Source organism: Falco peregrinus, chromosome 5 (assembly GCF_023634155.1).
Source record: "Falco peregrinus isolate bFalPer1 chromosome 5, bFalPer1.pri, whole genome shotgun sequence".
Lineage (NCBI taxonomy): Eukaryota > Metazoa > Chordata > Aves > Falconiformes > Falconidae > Falco > Falco peregrinus.
This window is the reverse complement of record NC_073725.1, coordinates 86343172-86362884: the sequence shown is the minus strand read 5'-3', so window position 1 is coordinate 86362884 and position 19713 is coordinate 86343172. Positions and strand designations below refer to the sequence as shown.

General features: G+C 43.0%; 1 pseudogene; it reads right to left on the bottom strand.

Annotated features, from left to right (window-relative positions):
- Positions 1-4356: 4356 nt before the first annotated feature.
- LOC101918657 (myosin-16-like) overlaps positions 4357-19713 on the bottom strand; it is a 32997-nt pseudogene continuing 17640 nt past the window's right edge.

The window sequence follows — 19713 nt, the reverse complement described above, 5'->3', positions numbered from 1 at the left end:
GCTGAGGGGCGGGGGAGGCCGGGGCGCGCCGGGGAGCGGCTCTGCGCCTGCGCGGCGGGAGGGCGCCGGGGGCCGCGCGCCGTGCCCGCGCCTCACACAAAGGCGGCGGGGCGGGAGCGTGCGCGGCGCGCGGCGCTGGGTGCGCGTGCGCCGTCAGGCTGTTCGTCCCCCTTACTGAGGGGCGGCCCGGGGCGGGCGAGCAGCCTGTGGAGGGAAGGGGGCTGTGGCCATCGCTGGTGTTCGGTAGCCTTGGGAGGGGAAGGGGCCCGTGGCCGCCTCTGCCGGCGGCAGCAGGGTGTCTGTGGGCCCGCAGCGCAGCTGGAGGGGCTGGCTGGTGTGAGGCCTCCTGAGGCGGAGGTTGGCGGGCCCGAGCGGTGGGCCTGGGGAGGTTGTGGGGAGCTGAGGGGAGGTCGCTTGGGCTTGCTCAGGGAAGGCTGGAGTTACAGGGAGGTTGAGAGCTACTGTGTTCAATCTTTGTGACCTTCCTCCCTTTTGGGGGCTCAAGGACGGAAGGAAGGTGTTCCCCACTGCAGGGGATGACAATCCTAACCCATTTAGGTGCTGTGGGACCTTCCCTCCTATCTGGCTGGAATATGCAAATAAGTATGTTTGCAGTACTTTGGCCTACTCGTAATCCCCGCGGGGAGCTGCCTGCTGTTCGAGGTCTCATGGTTTGGCTCCTGTAAAACTTCATTGCCTGCGAGGTTTCATGAGCTCAAGTATGACAAGTACAAAAAAAAAAAAAAAGCGGCAAGTCTGGGGGAATTGGGAGAGATGAGTGGCTCCCAGATATACTGAAGAGCAATAGAGTAGTGAATTTAATTTTGAGTCTGAGAGAAAATAAACAATTTATAAGCGTCTAAAAGGAAACAAGAAGGTGAATGCTAGCCAGTATGGCTTTGTCATGAATGAGTTGAGCCAATCTAATTTCCTTTTCTGGCAGCATACGAGGCTTGCAGATAAGGGAGAAGCAGTATATGTCATATATCTTGATTTTTAGTAGAGCTTCTGACACTGGCTTGCAGGATATTCTAATAATAAACTGGGAAACCAGTCTAGATGATATGGCTCTAAGGGAGTTGCAAAACTGGTTGAGGAAAAATGTACTTGATAGCAGTGCTTGTACAGGGAATTACCCATGCCCATTACTCATCCATGATGAAATAAAGAATGCAATTACTGCATTTGAAGATCAAGTTTGAAGGCAGAAATAACACAGTCCTAGGACTAGGTTTCAAAATGGAATCTCTATGGTAAAAATAGGATGCGGTTCAGTAGCAGGTGCACTGCTGTAACTTTAATGTAATCAACTGCGGAATTACAAGACTGGGGAAAATTGAGCATCTGGCTGTGTTGTAGGAAAGGATGGAGGAGCTGCCAGGGGTTGCAAACGTGCAGGTCCGTATAGGTAAGAAAACACTAATAACGTGTCCAGACAACTCCTTGGCTGAGCTATGCTGGAAGAGAATGTCCAGTACTGGGCTCTGCACAAGAGAAATACGGATAGTTTGGAGAAAAAGGAGACAGTAATGATCAGAGCCTTTGAACACATGATTTTTGCTGAGCCTGTTGAGAGGATAGAAAACTGAGGAAAGATGTGGTAAGTCTTCAAATAGATAAAAGGCTGATGCTATGAGGAAAGGAACAATTTGTTCTATCATGCCCACTGGGGGTAGAGCGAGAAGTTATAAACTAAGATAACAGCAAGGCAGATCTAGGTTACAGTGGAAAAAATTCTCTGTGATTCCTTTGAAGAATCCTGTGCTGGATTGGCTTGACAGGATGTAGGGCTGCTCGTAGAGGTTTTTAGGAATGGATAAGGCAAATACTTGTCAGAATAGCAGAAGCGCAATAGAAGATCTTGCATTCAGGAAGGAGGCTAGAGTAGATGGTCTCCTAAATCAGTGTTGTTACTATGGCTCTGTAACTGTGAGATATGTAATCATTGCAGCTCTTATTGGCTTAACGATAAAACTAGATCAGCTGCACAGATTAAAAGATACGCAACTAGGCCAAGTAAAATTACGTAACATGAATGAAATTACATTTAAGTATGGTTTTATGTTTACAAAATTATTTTCACCAGATGGAGTGAAAGTATCTAAACGAGGAACTCTGCAGAGCTTTTAAGTTTAAAAACTGAGGCCCTGTCTCCAGTGAAGCTTTCCAGAGAATTTCCCACTGTTGTTCCTGCTGTATTGCTGGTATAATTATGCTGTGCTAATCCAGAAAGGATGCCGATGTTTTTGGGATTAAGACCTCAGAAGCAAGACTGAATTGATCTTAGTAGTTTAGATGCAATCTGACCTTAAGATATATATGAAAAAAAAAATGGAGCTGGGATAGCCTTATGCAGCAAATGCGTGCAGCTGGGTAGCAGCCAGTCAAAAAAAGATCTTTTGGAAGAAGGCTGTTAAATATACAAACAGGTAATTGCAGATGAAGATACTGGCCTTGAGAGGTATTCTAGATGTGCATTGTTCACCCCAGTATTTGAAAATACAGCAATTTCCAGTACAGTGCCCTGTCCTGCCTGATGTTTAAAAGGAAGATGTAACAAATTTCTTTTTTTCCCCTAATTGTATTCCTGGCTTCTCTACAACTGCCATCTAGATCACTCTATTTTGTCAAAATTGGTTTTTGTTAGTAATGTTCTTGAATTATCAAGAGCATTGCCTTAAGATCAGATGAAGTCACTGATGATTTTAAATAACTGCAAATCTGGGATTTCTAAGCAGGGAAAGTCCATGTATCCAAATGTCCTGCTTTTTTGCTACTTACTACTGGGTCCCCCTTGCCAACTCCTGCTTTAACGTATGGAATGTGTATGATACAGAATGGGAAAGAAGGAAGACTGTTCCCACTGCGTACAGCTTGACCAAACTTTCACTGTGCAGTCTTTTTGCACGCTGGCTTTCTAGGTAGTGATGAGCTTGATACTGACACTTTTTCCCCTGCGGCCGGAGAAGATTTGTGGTGAAGTAGGTAGGAGCCTGTGTGCTCAGGCTGTAAATGACCACCTTCAGAGCAAAGTGTGTGACATCTGGCAGCACCTGTGCTCTGTTCGCCTGCTTTTCACAGGTGGTATGCCTAAATGCATTTGCTCCAGTTGTCCAAGCAGGGCTTGGAGAACAACAGCAGGGTGTTTGGATGACAGCAGTGTTTTACTCCAGCTCCTACAGAAAATAATCAGTAGAAAAGACAACAGCAGTGTTTATCACCATTTTTTTTTTTTGATTAAGGCAGCAAAATTGTACATTGGCATTGTTAACATTGGCTGGTTTAAGGCATTCACTGGGGTTCTGAAGTAATTCTCCCACAACCAACAAAGTCTCATGTCCTGCAGACTGTACCCCACTGTGTAGCCACAGGAGCGGTTTCTGCCTCCCAGCTTGTTTGAATTTGCTCTTCCTGTGCTACCTATCCTCCTGTTGCAGCACCCCACTATGCCTAGCATCTTAGCTTTGAGCAGCAACCCTGAATGCTATGTTCTGCTGTCTTGCTGTGAACAAGTTCAAGTTTTTGTCCATACACTAAGCTTTATTAAGACTATGAATGAAGGCCATTGATGACAGGAATTATTTGCAAGAGACTCCCCAGATCACATCTCCTATCCTTGGCTTGCAAAATCCTAAATCTATGTTAGCACTGATCCTTCAAGTAGTGCCGAATGTCTTCTGTCATTCCAGGTACACTTGAGAAGTATTATTGGCAAGTTTTTGGGTCTGACACACAGATAATTGTTCTATTCGCAGATCATTGCACACTTTTTTCTGTCTTCTAGTAATTTTCCTATGTAGGCCACTTTGATTTCAAACCTGTTGTTTTAATCAGTACTATAGCAATTTTTCAATGGGCAGCTCCTGGCAAGATACACAGTACTCTGGAAGAAAAGAGGACATTGAAGTGGTGTTGCAGTAGTATCTTACCTTTCAAAACCTTGCTAATAAAGAAGGTAGAAATGCTGTAATGTCTATGCATGTGCCTGTCAATCCTCTTGCTATGGAAAGAAATCATTTTTAGAAGCAATGATGTGCTACCCTTTGTTTTTACCACAGAGGAATGAGAGGGTGTAGGAATTTTGTACTCACTTTGTATAGTTTTGGTCCTGTCTTCCCTGCTAGACTGCTAGAGTATACAGAAATGTCCTGGAGTATCATGCCAGGATGAGGTGGTTTTTTTTCCTAAGAGTGGTCTTTGCTGTGCAATTTTGGCATCCTTGATAAAAGACTTAACCCTTAATGTGCTTTTTGGAATTGTTACTTTTGAAAGTAAAAGCATGCTGTTATTTTCCCCTTTCTCTTTTACTATTAGTGAAAACACATCTGTAGTAACCATTAGCTATTTCAGAACTTATCTGTGTGCATAAAGAGACTTGTGAAATATCTGTTCCCTTTGGTAGGGAACTACATGAGTCAGCTGGTGTTGAGAACACACCTATGTTTTCCTCAACTTCATCCCACGCCCTTTTCTGCTCTAATAAATTCATGGCAGGTGGATTCAAATATGTGTGCTCCAGCTTTGGTGCCTATTCCTGAGCTGCTGACCAGAGGGAGAGGATTGAGGCACTTGGATAACCTCCCCAGAAGGCTAGCCCTTTGCTTGCTGAGACACAATGCCTGGTGTGCACTTTTAGAGCCGGTTCAGCCATCCCATCTCTTCTGCATCGTTCAGTTCATATATGGTCTTCCTTTACTTGGCCAGGTTCTGGTTAGCCTCCTTTTCCTGTACCAGAAACAGATTGATTTAACAAGAGAAATCTTTGTACTGGGAAAAACTGATGCGGAACATGTCTGGTATCTGTGCCTAACAACATCAAGGTGAAGAGTACAGTCATGACCCTGAAGAATGATAGTTAGGTATTTTTTAAATTGTGTGTTCATGTCTCTGCACATATTAGAGACCATAATTGAGGATAGGAAGTGGCTGCAAAGAAGGGAGAGGAGAAGAATCCTTTGTAGAGAATGCTGCACACTTTCAGGTGACTGTCTCAAAGGGTGCGTGCAAGTCTAACATGGGCTACAAGTCTAGGGATGCTGACATTGAAATTGAATGTGTGCTTCCTGCAGTATGTGTTTTGGAGAGGCAAAATGCCCCTGGTGTGCGCAAGGTGCAATTGTGTGATCATAGAATATCGCAAGTTGGAAGGGACGCATAAGAATCATTGAGTCTGACTCACAGGTGATGAAACAGTGAGCTGGAGCAGGGAATACGTACAGCATCCTCAGTTTGCCTCTTAAGTTTACAGTTTGTTCTGCATCTTTCTCAGTTGCTCCTACAGGCACCATTTGGTTTTGTAGCCATTTTTTGTGGAAGACCTGCTCCTTTAGAGGTCTCTTGTTACTATGCAGAATTTTTAGTCTCCACACAGTGTTTCTGTTTGGAGTGGGACCTGTTTCCAGTTCCTTAATGTGAAAAGGAGCAGAAGGATAATTGATGTGCAATTATGAGGATCAGCAAAAGAAATAGGAAGATGGTACCTACCCCAGGACTTTGAAGTTACTTGTGCTTTAGGGTTTTGTTGCAGTTGAAAAATAAATGGCAAGTCATGTGACTGATGACAGTACACCTTGCAAATTCTCCTTTGTGGGTGCAGATCGGCTGCTGATACCAGTGGCTTGTTACTGCTGTACTCAAGTACCGTAAAGATACTGATTGATGAGTTCTGTGCAGGGTGCAAAGTGCTGAAGTTCTCTTGCGCTCCAGTGGGTTGAGAGTGTCCTACATGCATCTTTTCTGCCTAGTCAGGATTTCCTTAAATTAGTGCATTCCCTTTGGGACATGTTGGTTGTTAAATGAAAATGTTTCTTTTCAGATATTTGTGCTCCATGTGGAGGGAAAGTGTTTCATAGCTGCTCTGTTGGAATGATGTTTCTGATATATTTGTACATGTTTTTCTTACTCTGGAGTTTCATGATGGTGGGGTTTTTTTCTCCTTTCAGGGCTAGCTGCTCAACCTAATCCATCTTGACTTACAGGTCTTCTATTGCAATTTAATAGTTGTTCTTAATCTTTTCTAGGTGTGCTTAATGATCCTGCTCCTGACACAGATCTCTTGCCACGCAAGAAGCCTGTGAGGAGGGTATGAAACAGATTGACAGCACAGTTATTTATACAGATCATTGAAAGCTAGAATATGTAAACCCAATATCTGTGCGTTACCTTCTGAGGAATTTTGCCATACCTTCAATTCTTCTGTGTATTGTAGGTTGCCTTTCTGAAGACTGGATCCACGGTTCACAGAAATCAGTGGAAGTAATCCCAGCTGACGTGGGCAACTCTAGATCGGACCGTAAACCAGGTGGTGACATGCTTGCTTAGTGCCACTGACTAGTCAAAGGTATTATCCTCACCTATTATTAAGTTCTAATGACACTTCAGGCATTTATTTCAACCCTTCAGTGGAAAGAGGGTGGCTGAGATTGTGCTGTAGATAGAGGGTGATGATATTGTCTGAATATGCCGTAGCTGAAAACACAAAGGTGGCAGAAGGCTCAGCCTCACCCTGGGAGGAAATGCTGTGCATTAAATCCACAGCTAGCTGTGATATTTCTGAAGTGCCAGTTGTCAGCACAGTGCCAAAGGAGCAATCTGCTCAGTGCTGGCAACTTTTCTCCCCTCTGTGCCAATTACGAATGCCATTGACTAGCTAGAGAGGGAAGCCGGCCTACTCTTTGTCGGAGACCTGATAGGTGTGATCAGTGGAGTTGTGTAACAAGTGAAAGAAGGGACAAATCGAGAGGAAATGGAGGAATTCCTCAGGGTGCCATCTGTGATATAGATTACCAGGGAGGCAGAGAGGAAGTGGATTTCTTCTTTTGTGGATTAATTTTGCCAGGCTGCAATCAGTGAGCTAACATGCATTCTGCTTTTCAGGATCATGAAAAGCAATGGAAGTGCTAACATGTATTATTAACACTGTGCTTTCAGATCAGCACTGGAGAGAAATAATGGAGTATATGCCTTAAGGTTTCCAGCTACCAATGTAAAGGTCAGAAAGGTGGGGAGGTGACTTATATCAGCCACAGCTTTCTTTGCTCTCTCATCAGCTGCTCAGTACTCGCTGATGATTTCCTCATGCTCATTAGTAGTGTGTTGAAGGTCAGGCTTCAGCTTTCATTTAAAGCAAGCAGACTGATTCTAGAGGGCAGAAAGAAGTCTTAGACACCCAGAATGTCATATCTGCTCAACTCTTCCATTTGACTCTGAGAGATGATTTGTGCCTCACGGTTTTCTGTAGAGTTTGGGTTTTTTTCTATAAAATTGTTCACTGTTAAGCCAAGTGGGATTCATCCCCATGGGATCTGTGTTGTAGAACGTTAGGACCTGTGTATTTACTTGCACGCTAAACAAGAGCTAAAATGATACACCTCTGAGGCAGAAATAGACCCTGTTGTTTATGAAGGGCTTGATTCTGGGTCTGTTTTCCTGAATTTGTTTGCATGAATTTAAGTTTATATACCCATATTATTTATTTCAAAGTTATGCTGCAGCAGCTGGCTTTAGACCCAGCTGAAACTGTGTTTGATGGCATTCTCAACAAACAGTCTCTGCTCCGCAGTTTATGATATGTATGTGTCTTTTTATCTCATGGAAAGTATGAGCCCCACAGCTCATTTAGTGCTTACAGTTTACTGATATGAATCATTGGAGGGCTGTTGTTGCTGCTGTAAAAATAATAAATAAAAAAAACCACTCTAAGGCAGGAGAACTACGAAGGTTTTAATAGAAAAACTGCATTCTAGCAACACAAGCTGCTCTTCAGGAAAATAACATCATGTAGATGTGCCATTGTGTTCCCGAATGCTGCACAAGTTCTGTGCTATGTAGGTTTTGTATAACAAAAAAGTTTAAGCCCCCAAATTTGGTATGGAGATAGCAGTTCAGCTGCTAAAAATGTATCCTTTTATTATCAGTCACTTGGAAGTGAATGCATTGGTTGCATTTTTTAACCTATTTGAATGAAAGCCACATTTACAACTCAGTTTTTATAACTGATGTTCAATAATTGCAGCTGAGAAATGCTTCATTATTATCAGTCCTTTCCAGAAGTTGCACTCTTCTCCTTGGAAATGTTGACATGTGTGGTCTTTATGGAAAAGAACTGCAGGCTGTAATGGTGAACATTAAAGTAGCTTCTTAAATCTATGCACAAAATGAAATGGCAGGTATGTTATTTCATACTGCAGTCTGTAATGCAAGGATGCTTGAAATTTCACTAAAAAGAATCTCACTGTGGGCTACAGTCTATGGAAGAAATCTGAGCACCATGGAAACAACTATGAAAATTATAGTTTCAATGGAGGCAGAATTTTACACTGTCCTTTTTGAGGTGGGTTTTTCAAAAGTGCTCAGCACTGTCTTAGCTCTTCCACCAAGTTTGCTGGAAGTCTTTTCATAGGCCTTGCTAGTAGCAAAGCTGGGCCAAGATGTTACTTTTTTTAAAGTCCTGCTATCAGTGTAATATCTCTAAAGACAGAGCTCTTCATGTTTCTGTAGTTATGAGACCTATCTTACAGACCACTGTTATATTTATCCATTATTGACCTAATCCTGCACATCTTACCCAGAGTTAAGATTTAATGCTAAACCACACGCATAAACTCTGACAAGGTAGCTGTTGCATAGTTCTGCTTTCTCTGTACATGGACATTAGGTTCATTATGTTTTCTCCATGGCCTCTGCCTGCTTCTGGAGTTTGCGAGGGTGCTTGCTGCCCTCCTGGCCAGTCTACACTTCTTCCAGCTGTCTGTAGTGGGCAGGGGTGGCAGGTACTGCGCTTCTGCAGCTCCTTGTGCTGGCAAAGCATCCTCATCCGTTTGGATCCAAAGGTCCTGAAAGCAGATGAAAGATTAGTGTAAATCATGAAGAGAGAGGAAGCTGGAATGTAGCAGGACTTTCTGCAAAGCTGTTCTTTAAGGTGATGCCAGAATTAAAAAAAAAGGGGGGAAAAAACCCAAAAACTAAACTCCACAAAAAAACCCACAGCATTGGATCCCAGTATCGTGTATGCCTGTCTTATGTCATTGTAGCCACACTGGCTTTACAAGAATTACTTCTGACTGAGACTGATATAACTGAGGCCAAGTTAGGTTTGAGTGTGTGTGTATTTATACATGTGTATAGAGAGAATCTTTGTTGTTACTCTTTAAGGTGCTAAAATTAGATTTTTGGCAGCAGTTGTATCACTTTATTCCAACAAAGAGACTAGCCTTTTACTAATTTACTTAGTTTAATTTTAGAAATGAAGAGCCAAAGGAAGCTCTAGTTTTACATCTCAGTTTCTAGTCCATTTCTTGGCTATCCTGTTCAAACAGCAATTACAATTTCTCTTAAAGGGAGAACTTTTTTGTTTTAATTACGTATGAATAATTCTTTGGGTTTCTAGTTTGATAAAAGCTGATAGTAATGCTTGTCTTGTATAAGGTTTGTTGGAACGACTGCAGATTGAAATTGGTGTTGAGTGGGAGAACCAGGGCTTTTGAATGTGAATTCTCAATTTGTCTAAGGTGTCTGTTTAAAGAGTACATAGCCTACTGCTTTGCTGCTCAAGCTATAAAATAGAACTGGTGTGCTTTTCCATCCAGGGACCTGCTTCCACACTTCCCGGTTTACATTGACCCGCTGTTGCAGTTTATTCAGTGTCATGACAAGTTCACTGTTGTTCCTGTTGGCACAATCCAGTTGCATTTCCAGGCTGGTCAGGTCAGTGTCCATCTCCTTGAGCCTGAGAGCTTCATCACTCCCTTTTGCTTCAGTCTCCAGACTCACCCGCAGAGACTCAATTGCATGCTGGTGATTATTTCTGTGGAGTCCAGTGAAGCATATGGTACAGCATTCTGTTATGTTGAGTCTGATCCAGCCTTTCTATCAAATTATTGCCCACCAAGTAATAAAAATACATTAACTTTTCAAACTTGTTTAAAACTGATACACCAGGATTTGGCACCAAGCCATTCATTAATACCTTCTTTTGAAACCTAGGGCTGGAGAGCTTTCTAGAGGTCATCTTAAAAATCTACTGCCTAAAATCTGGATTGCCTCCTGCTAAATCAGTCCCACTAGATAATGTGTGACCAGACTGCACTTAACTTCCAATAATGGAGACTGTAACCTCCAGACAATCTGGCCTGAGGAGTAATTCCCCTTAATGATTATAAAACTTTCCTAGTGTCTAACTTAGAACCTCCATGCTGCAGCCTTTGCCTGTGGCTTAATGCTATATCATCACTGTTTCGAATTCTTCCTTCTCGTGTTCTCCTGTTGATGTCAGCTTTAACCTGAGCCACTTCAAGCTGAATGTATATCAGTTTATTTTCTCCAGCCTGCAAGGAAAGGTGCAACAGGATGAATAATGCCCTTTTCTGGGGTTATACGTGCAAAATCCATCTGACAGAATGTGGGCAGCAGGCACCAGGCTGGCATGCAGCTCTCATATCTGTAGCACTGGTACCTGTGGGAAAGACTTTGCCTCCTCCAGTGCCATGTGCAGTTCATCTTTCTCAATCTCCAGTCTCTATCTTTTGCAGCTCATGAATGCTCTTCCCTCCCTCCCCGAGCTGATTGATTAGATCCTTAATTTCCTCTAGGGAAGAAAACGGATATTTCATATGATAGGTTTATTTCAGGACTATGAACTTTACCAAGTGCATCGGACAGATTCTTTGAATGGAAATGGCATTAAATGCTTCCAGTCGCTTTGTATCAGCTGCCCTTTTCTTTCCTTGCGAGATATTATCCTGGATTTCTGAACGAGCGCTGCTAGCTGCATGTGTTCATGGAGGTGGAAGAATGAAGCCCACTAAATCAAGAGAATTTTTTTTCAGTTTTTATGCAGCCTTCCCCTCTCCCTCTTTCTGATGCTTGCTCTTACAAAATGAAAACAGGACACCACACCATCTCTCTATGGCAGAATGGGGCGCTCTGCCAGCGCATGTAGGCCAGAGCAAAGGGTTGGGGGAGAATAGCCCAGAAAACACTGGGTCTGTGCCAGAGAGTCCATCACTGTTTTCTGTTGGCCACAAGGGCAGCAGATTGTAGCATCTTCTAAATATTTATAGTGTCGTCTTCCAGCCTCTTGTAAGAGATCGATTTTTGCAATTTACAGAAGTAGTTTGAAAAAAAAAAAAAAAAAGAAGCCAAGGCAGCTGTTCTCCCTGTACAGCCAGGGAGGGAGAAGTGATGCAAAGAGGGAGACACTGAGCAGGAGTTTAACTGACTTGCTCTGAACTGACGCCTGGAGATGCCTAATCCTCCCTGCTAAAGGTTAAAGGGAAGGTCATCTTCCCAGGGTAAAGCTGGCCATTGTTAATAGTCCCCTAAGTGCATTGCTCCGAATTAGAGAGAACGCTGACAGCCAGAACTGGGACTGCAGCCTGTGTCTTATTTAAGCCTAATGCTGTAACCAGTCCCTTATCCCCTTATGTGGAGCTCCAGTGGTGATATGTGGCCCAACCTGGAGTGATGGCCTCCTAGTGTAACAGCGAGTACAACTATGCTGCTATTGTGATCACATTTTGAGGGTTCAGAAAGGACCTCAACCCTGAATGTTACCCCAGAGTTGGTTCCCTGGAAGCAGTATACAGGTGCTAGTTACAATCGGGTAATCTGAGAGGGGTGTCATGTGTGTGAGTGCAGAAGCTAACCTGTAACTTTAAGTGCATCACATGCACATCCCCAGAGAGTGATAGCACTGCTAGAAATAAGAAAGGTGGAATTGGTACTGGAAGACACTACAAGAGATCATTCAGTAGGAATCAAGGGGCTTATGATTTGCAGAGCTGTTTAACATCAAACCAGTACTTACCCTGAAGGGCCTTGTTCTTCTTCTTCACAGATTCCAAGTGCTCCGAGGATTCTTTATAGGCTGTCTTAAGCTCAAAATTTTCAATTGTGTACATTTCTTCTGGGAACTATCCACTTCCTCCTGTAGCTTTTTGCATTTTTTGTTGCCATTCTGCTAGCATCTTATTAAAGGCTCTCTGCTTCTTGGCCAGGGCAGCACAAGCAACATTGGCCTGGAAAGATAAAGCCAAGCATTCACTGGACACAAGTTTCCTTTACACTTCACTTCTCTGCATGTCCTGCCAGCTAGTCACAGTTAAATTGGCAGCCACTCTAATGACTGGCAGAGTTTCTCTTGGTCACTCTGAATAGATGATTAAAATGTTTACAAGGCTTTCTTTCCTCACCATTAGGAATTTAACAAGATCACCCAGTTCCCATCAGTGTGATAGTCTTCCTTGCTCCTGTGGTTATAATGATGCTGCTGTGGAGCAAATGTTTTCCACTTCACATATTCCTTGTGCAGATGTGCTGTTAGTAATTGCCTGGGTTGATTAGTGTGACTCTTTCTATTTCAAAGACAATTCGGTTACAAACAAGATGTTATTCAGACTATTTTAGACTGTGTTTAACTGCTTGTCAAGAAAGGAAAGAATAAAGGTACATTTTTCTTTCCTGGGATCTTTTAATCACAAATATTCTACATATCCTTATGATCCACAAGTGCATTCAGATACCATGGTGACAAGCACACCACAGGAACCATAGAATAAAGAACTGCTTCATTAAAGAAGTGATGGTAAAACAGATTTTTTCAGTTCAGTAATGTAATGCTGTATGTGGGATTTTCGGCTCTTGAGACCTGTTCTAAAGCTGACTGCAGTCATTGGCAGATACCCAAGGACTTCAGTGGATTTGGAGCAGCCTTTGTGCCTATTTTAAGTAACATTTTTATTCAAATGTCCAACAGTTGCACTACTATTCATGCTCTTACACAAACACTAGCAAGAGTAGAAGTACTAATTTAATGAAAGAATGTTCGTTGCTAGTGTTTAAACTACATGTTGTTTAGAACTGCTTTGAGTATGGTAGTTAATAACTAGTGGCCAGCCCACTGGTACTGTAACACCAAAAAGTTCAAAGCAGGATATCATTAACCTTAAAAAGAAGATGAATACCTTGCCTTGCAGTAAAGGAGGGCTTTTGCTTTAGCTGTACTCTTGTTTCTGGAAGTCAGCTAATGAGCTTACGAGAAGCATGCTGTGTGCTCCTAGGAATTAGCTGCGGCTCTCATCTGGGTTTTCTCTTGATGTGATAAATCTTAGCCTTGCTTTTCATGGCCATACAGATTACTTGACGTTTATAATAGAGACATCTTAAAATATTCAGAAATAAGGAACCAGTCCAAAGCTGACCTGAGTTAACAGAAAGACTGCCAGGGCTTCCAGTACCAGCTCTTAGATCTTGCTGGTCAGGCTTGAGCTGGATGCACTCTTAAATGGCTGCATTTCTTGCCTTCTCAAGGTCAACAGTGAAGTCCTCCACTTTTTTTTTTTTTTTCTGTTTTGTTCTGAAGCCTCTGCTTAGTTTTCTCTGTACTGGAAACCCAGGCTTGGACTGATATGGCTGTCTTCTCTGCTTTTTGAAGCCTCACAGAACTTTGTCCTGAGGGAAGGAGGGCAGAAATATCCTGGTGAGTAGTTCATAGAGTGAGGAGTGGTAGGAATCAGCAGCCTTCATCTCCTAGACCACCATCACTGTTTTCACCAATGAAAAGGTGAAATCCTGGCAGCAGTCTCAGAAGAGGGACTGTAAAACCATTACTAGGATATGGCTGGTTCTTCCCCCCACTGGTAGATACGGCACACTGGGCTGCAGCTCAGGTCTGTATTACTGGATTGTTACCTGGTGATAGATATTTCCACCTTCCATTCAGGTAGGATGTTGTCCAATGGCGAAGTAGACTCCCTCCCTTGTGAATATCTTTGGGTCTCTACAAAGTCATATGGAGATGTAGTAGCTTATTCTGTTTGTCTCAATTTGTTCAGGCACATACTGACACCCTCCAGATGCCTTGGCTTTTGTTGCTGTTACGTGAAAGCACCTTTGTTTGCTGTGTTAGAGAGACTGCTTACAAAGACTGGGTCACCTTCGAGCCTGTAATACCAGATCTCAACGACTGGATTCTAAGAGGTTTAATCTGGTTTGATGCTCGCTTTGTTCTTAGAAAATGCTAGTGGCTTTTGTAGAGCTGCTGGAAGAGTAAAGTCCTTGTTGGAATAAAGAAAGGCTATCCAAACTCAAGCCTTTATCAGAAAGGATTGGTATTGGTTTTCTGTTGTCAGGGTGCAAGTGTTAGGTCTCAATAGTTACTGCTTATTATTGCAAGTGTTATTTTCTTCCTCTTGACTGGAGCCCTTCACTTTCTGTCTTGCCAAACTGAGTCCTGACAGGTCGCATCTATAAGCTGTGACTCGGGACCCAAACTAAATAATGACACTGCTGAAAGTCCCATCCCAGAAAGCTCAGTGCTCACTTGGTTTCTTCCAGCTCTGGTTCTTTCAATGGCATCCTGTACTTAGTCCTCCAGACTGCGACTTCAATATTGAGTTTAGAGACTAGGTGCTGCAGTTCGGCTTTGCTCTCCTCCTCTTCCTCCAACTACTCTTTCATCACATCCAAATCATGCTTGGTGTTGGCCAGGCTCACTACAGCAGCAGTGCAGGACTAGAGATAGCACAGCCATTACTATGTGTCTGTTGTATTGGAAGGATGAATACACTGACCTCACTCCCAGAACGGGAGTGCCCCACTTGAACAACTCCGTTCTGTACCAGCTAGAAGCATCTCAGGCTTCAAAATATCTTCCTGGTCAGGAGCCAAGTTTCTGTTCCCCATACCTGTTTTTTGCTGTACTGCGGTGAATTGAATTGAGCTCATACAAGTGAAAACAGAACTTGGCTTATCATCATCACTGTTTTCTCTCAAACAGTGTTTCAAAAGAATTATGACAGTAAACCCATTTCATGATTGTTCTGAACACAGAGAGGATTCTTGCCAGACTTTTGATATACAGGTGCAGTACTGGAATTACTCTTTGGAGACAAGCAGAAATTTCCAAGATGCAGGTGTCAGGCAGAGAGCTGAAATACTGGTATATTTTGAGCCAGACTTGTGTGATCTATGCAAATAAACTGCTGTGTGATCCACTGAATGGGCAGTGGACTGAGAACCAAGAGGTGTGTTCTGTTCTTTGCTGCTGACTCATGGGAGATAACTTATTTTCGTATCCATACAAGGCTCATGCCCACCACACCGCCTCCAAGATCAGCTGGTAACAAGCCCAGAGATTAATTTGGATGAGAAAGTTTTCCTTTGTGAGAGCTAACACAAAAGATTTGTTACTCTGAAGTGGACAGCATGCAAAAGAGCAGGCACTGCATATCCCATGACAGCAACAACCTCTGTAAGCAGTTGATGTTCCCCAGTACCTTTGATGCTTCATCCAGCTGCCTCTTGAAGTCATCTGCCTGCAAGGGGAAAGAACACTTTATGTGGACAATCTGGTAAAGCTTGCTCTGAGATTCCTCTGCTCCCAGCTCGCTTGGCTGTTTTCAGCTGTGAGAAAACTGCATGAAGAAGCAGGAGAGGAAGTAATTCAGTCTGGCTGGAGAGAAAGAGGAGGCTAGAAGTGCAGGGCAGATTTGCTAGAGGAGACAGGGCAGTGCTTCCAGAGCTGGATGAAATGTAGGCAAGAGGAGGATCAGAGGGAGGTAACATTGCACAAAGCTGTCAAGGAATTTACCTTGGAGCCTGATGGAATTAATTTCAGCTTGGCTCTTCTCCACCTCAGCCAGCTGGGCATTGGCTTCAGACAGGTTATCTTCCAGCTTGTGAACATGAGCATCTGAGTTCAGCTGTAAGAGATAAGTCACCCATACAATGCTGAGTAAGGCTTGAAAGGCTAAAATATCCTCCCTTTCTTGCAAACTCAGTTTGTTCCAGTTGGTTGTAATTACAATGAGATGACTGTAATAGCCAGGGGGAGTGCAGAGTGCCCTGATCTTTAGTGAGGGGGATGCCCACTCCATCAGCCAGGACAGGCAGCGTTCAGCACCACCTGCAAACAGCTGTTTTCTGGTATCTATATACTATATCTGGAGTATATAGCTCCCCTGCAGAAGGCTGCATGCTGCCTAGCACTGATGGCTGCACCTGTGGCTGCATTGGTATTTTGTTGAGGAATTCCTTGCTGGTGTCTCACTCTGTATTTCTGCAGAGACTCCGTGCTTGCACTGAGGTTGTCCATCTCTGCTTTTGTGATGTATTTGTCCATATCTAGCTTTGCTTTCACTCTGGGGCTTCTCCATGAGCTCTGTCATCTCAGCCACAGCAACTGTGTGCTTCCTGCACAGCGTAGAGCCCATGGCCTTGCTCTGCAGGGCTGCCTCCCCCAGCTCAAGGAGCAGTTTCAGCAGCCCAGCTTCTGCTTGCAATTCTGTTAGACCTGAGAAGGGGCCAAGTATGTGTTGTCAGCTGGGATCTGGCAGCCCTGGAGTCTCAGTAAGGCCCTCAGGGATGCTTTATAAGAAAGGCTTCTGGAAGCCTTTTATTTAGCTGTAATAGTCTCTTTATTTGGGACAAATCCCATCTTTGATAGAAAGTCAGTGGCTGGTATTTTCCAGAGAGATTAACCATCTCTATGCCTCCTTGCTAAAGCTCAGAGTAATTCTCTGGACTGCAGGCCATCTGTTTTTCCTTGCAAAACAATATAAAATGCACCTAACAGTTCTGCCGCCTCTTTTTACAGTGTGGTTCTGAAGTAGCAACTTTCTAATGAATCTCTGATACCCTTACACTCCAGCTCTATTGGAATGACAAAGCTCACGGTGAAATTCATGGAGCCTTGGTGCTTTGCCCCTTCCAAGGACCACGTTGTGAGGGGAGGGTTGGGTGAGGTCTGCAGGATCTGGCCCGCTTACAAGCTCAGAGAAGCTGCTGAAGATGCTTCTCCTTTGGAGAGTCCCATTGATGTCTCTCATTCTCTGAGGAGAGATAAGATGCTCAGATGCTGGGAAGGTGTCTGACCTGAGTGGTTGTTGCAACACCAGCTTCTTCCAGGCAATCTTCCTTGTTTCTCCACCTAGTGGGAAAGAGGAGAAGAAATTCTTATTCTGTGCCAAAGAGCCTAGGTATATTTAGAAGCATAACCATTTTGGAAACAATGATAGCAAGTGTGAGGTAGAGGGAACAGGAATTCCCAAATCCTATGCTCTGCTTTAACTGACATTGCTGCTTTTTCTGTCACTGGACAAGTTCCTTTACCTTTTGTTTTCCCACCTGTGCAAGGTGTTGAACAGCACTGACCTATCTCCTGGTATGGTTGAGAATTAATTAGCTCGCATTTCTAAAGTGAATTGAAATGGAAATGTTACTTATTATTGTTGCTATTAATTTGTATTAGTCATTAGAATGTGTTCAGAGCATTCTGTTAAAATATAACCTTTTGGGGACTAAGTTCTCTTCAGGCTTTTCCATGTTAATGAATCTGATTATATATTTAACTACATCCTGGCAATTTACTTAAGATTTATTAGAGTAGATCCATCCACCACTACAGAACTATTAAAAGTGGGTGGAGTTATTTGATAGCTGAAGCACAGGACGGAGAAATGCCCATTTTCCCTGACCTGCTGCTCTGCTTTGTGGAGGACACTGCCCTGTCAGTAACTGCCTTCTTCAGAGGTTTCTGTGAAAGGACTAGCATGTGCAGTTTATAACAGTGAGTTTGCATAGGCTAAAACTAGAGTTCAAGTATGTTGTCCATCTTATTACTCTTTCATGAGGAATTTTCGTTTTGAATTAGTAGTTTAATGTCGTCAGGTCTTTTCAGAGGTGTAATCACTCCTCTGAGGAGTTTTTTACTCCTTAGATTCTGTTACCTGTGTTCTTAAAGCACGTTCAGCTTCCAGGTCATCTTCCAACTACAATATATGGGCCTGGAGGGTGCACACCAGAACAGCAGTGTCTATAAACAAGAGATGGGAAAGAAATTTTGGAAATACAAACAATAATCCTAATTTCTTTGCTCTCTTTTCTATATATTTGTCAGCTCTACTGGATTTTTCTTTCCTGGGAATGATCTACAGCTGGGAATACTGAGCCAAAAAAGCAGTTGATGTTCCCCAGTACCTCAACTGGAACCAGGAAAGACCTGGCCAGGTGTCTCAATAGACAACTGATGTTATCTGCAGCATATTTCACTTCCTGTATCATGTTGGAATTTGGCCTTCAGGAATATAATCAAGCTGATTTGGTTACTTGAAGGAAATAGAGGCTTGTTCATGAAATAGCTGCATTTTAGGTTTGTGGGTCAAGCTTCTGTTGAAACACTGAGTTTTTAGTTAAATATTTAGGTACTAAAATACATTGAATGAAAGAAATGTTTGAATTCAGAATGGTAACACTGTGCATCCAGTGAGCTGTGGCCTGATTCCTGGTTTTATTTACCAACTTTCCTTCCATAGTGAGGAGGAGAGTACCTTGCAGGAGCCTTTGGCATTAATGTGGATGAAAAGGTCTATCAGCCATCTCTGCTGGCTGCTTGCAAGCAGAAGAGGAGGTCCCTCCAGCTTTCTTCTGGCCATAGCAGCGTGGCAGGAGATCTGCGGTGAGCATACAGTTCCCCAGACTTCAAAGGAAGTTGAGCTTAGAGTGAGCGGATAATACATAAGACAGGTTGGATCTCAGAGTTGGCTGAACTATTGATTCACTGGAAGCTAAAAAGGCAAATGTTTTCAAGCTGAGGAGTTTTAGAAGCTCATCAAGAAGTAGTCAGAATCTGCTATAGAAAAAAAGAAGTCAAAATCTACCTGGGGAAAAATAAATGCTAGATCTCAGCTGGTTCTGTTATTTAAGACTTGTAAGAGTAATAGGCTCCAGACTCCATTTTAACAGGGTAGGTTTAAAAGGCCTGCATTAATCTTTTATGCCAACTCAGCCTTACCGAAAAGACAAAGCTGTGTAAGCAAGCTGCTGTGGGGTAAGAAAAGGTAGGATGTTCCAGCAAATTAATTGAGCCAAATAAGTGTTTCTACTCTGTAGTGAACAGGTTAATCTTTGTTGAAAGTGGGTTGAGGTCCTGTCTCCTTAGTAGGACTGGCAGGGCACATAAGTCCCTTTTTCCTTTGTTGAAGCTTCTCCTTACCCCATCATTAATTAGTCTGAGAGTAAAGGCACAAGCACCACAGGAAGCTGAGTCTCCATTTGCAGCTCTGAAGGACTAACACCACCAGCACTTGGTTTTTCTTCTGCGACTTAAGCGTCCCAGCGGCCTTGCTCTGAAGGAGTATCTGGTACTCCCTGTGGAGTGCTGTGTTAGAATTTGAATTAGCAAAGCTTGCCAGTATTTATTAATGATTGTACACATTGCCTTAGCTACTTAGCTCTTTAACTAGGTAAATTAGTGGTTTGGATACTATGGAGTTGGATATTTGTATTCCAGGAAGTTAATTTCTAAGGGGAGTTTTGTCAGAGAAGTGCTGGCAGACCCATCACTAAAGTAGTCAATAGAAACACTAAAATAAAGTTCTAATTTGTGATAATATTTTGCGTTTCTAGAACAGTTTTTATCTGAGGATCATAAGGCCTTACATAAACATGAATCATTTAAGTCTCGTAAGTTCCCAGTGATTATACACATTTTATATGTGGGTGAGTGTGGAAGATGAATTATAAATATTAGACAGTGAGTCAGAGCAAGACTTAGGAAACAAAATCCTGTATTTCTGATTCTGCTTGCCTGAACTACTGAACTGTACCTCTGTTTGTCATTGGGTTAATACTGCAGAGATCACGGTGTAACTGTGGATTTTCCCAGTACCTTTATGATCAAGGGACTTTTCAGGTGCAGCTAATGCTGTCAGAGCT